Raw genomic sequence first — 2014 nt, forward strand, 5'->3', positions numbered from 1 at the left:
TAAAAATTGATCTAATTAAAAGAGATAAGGAAGGAAACTATATCTTGCTAAATGGTAGCATAGACAATGAAGCAATATCAATACTAAACATATATGCACCAAGTGGTATAGCATCTAACTTCCTAAAGGAGAAGTTAAGAGAGTTGCAAGAAGAAATAGACAGCAAAACTATAATAATGGGAGATCTCAACCTTGCACTCTCAGAATTAGATAAATCAAACCACAAAACAAAAAAGAAAGAAATTAAAGATGTAAATAGAATATTAGAAAAAATTAAGTATGATAGATCTTTGGAGAAAAGTGAATGGTGACAGAAAGGAGTATACTTTCTTCTCAGCAGTTCATGGAACCTACACAAAAATTGACCATATATTAGGACATAAAGACCTCAAAATTAAATGCAGGAAGGCAGAAATAGTAAATGCTTTCTTTTCAGATCACAATGCAATAAAAACTACATTCAACAAAAAGTTAGGGGTAAATAGACCAAAAAGTAATTGGAAACTAAATAATCTCATCTTAAAGAATGATTGGGTGAAACAGCAAATTATAGACACAATTAATAATTTCACTCAAGATAATGACAATGATGAGACATCATACCAAAATTTGTGAGATGCAGCCATAGTGGTAATAAGGGGAAATTTTATATCCTTAGAGGCTTACTTGAATAAAATAGAGAAAGAGAAGATCAATGAATTGGGCTTGCAACTTAAAAAACTACAAAAAGACCAAATTAAAACCCCCCAATCAAATACTAAATTTGAAATTCTAAAATTAAAAGGAGAAATTAATAATATTTAAAGTAAAAAAATGAACTAATAAATAAAACTAAGAGTTGGTTTTATGAAAAAAACCAATAAAATGGATAAGCCTTTGGTAAATCTGATAATACAAAGGACAGAGGAAAATCAAATTAGTGGTCTTAAAAATGAAAAGGGAGAACTTTCCACCAAATGAAGAGGAAATTAGAGCAATAATAAGGAGTTACTTTGCCCAACTTTATGCCAATAAATTTGGTAACCTAAGTGAAATGGATGACTAACTTCAAAAGTATAGGGTTCCCAGATTAACAGAGGAGGAAGTAAATTGCTTGAATAGTCCCATTTCAGAAAAAGAAATAGGACAAGGTATTAATCAACTCCCTAAGAAAAAATCCCCAGGACCAGATGGATTTACATGTGAATTCTACCAAATATTTAAAGAACAATTAGCCCCAGTGCTATATAAACTATTTTTAAAAATAGGGAATGAAGGAGTCCTACCAAATTCCTTTTATGACACAGACATGGTATTGATACCTAAACCAGGTAGGTTGAAAACAGAGAAAGAAAATTATAGACTAATCTCCCTAATGAATATTGATGCTAAAATCTTAAATAAGATATTAGCCAAAAGACTACAGAGATAATATACCATGATCAAGTAGGATTTGTACCAGGAATGCAGGGCTGGTTCAATATTAAGAAAACTATCAGTATAATTGACCATATTAATAACCAAATTAACAAAAACCATATGATCATCTCAATAGATGCAGAAAAAGCATTTAATAAAATCCAACATCCATTTCTATTAAAAACACTTGAGAGTATAGGAATAAATGGACTTTTCCTTAAAATAATCAGTAGCATCTATTTAAAACCATCAGTAAGCATCATATGTAATAGGGACAAACTGCAACCATTCCCAATAAGATCAGGAGTGAAACGAGGTTGCCTACTATCACCATTACTATTCAATATTGTATAAGAAATACTAGCTGTGGCAATAAGAGTTGAGAAAGACATCAAAGGAATTAGAGTAAGGAATGAGGAAAGCAAATCATCACTCTTTGCTGATGATATGATGGTATACTTAGAGAACCCCAGAGATTCTACTAAAAAGCTATTAGTAAAAATCCACACCTTTAGCAAAGTTGCAGGATGCAAAATAAACCCACGTAAATCATTGACATTCTTATATATCAGTAACAAAATCTAACAGAGTTACAAAGAAAAATTTTATTTAAGGA

This window comes from Antechinus flavipes, chromosome 2, assembly GCF_016432865.1.
Source record: "Antechinus flavipes isolate AdamAnt ecotype Samford, QLD, Australia chromosome 2, AdamAnt_v2, whole genome shotgun sequence".
In the NCBI taxonomy this organism is placed as follows: Eukaryota; Metazoa; Chordata; class Mammalia; order Dasyuromorphia; family Dasyuridae; genus Antechinus; species Antechinus flavipes.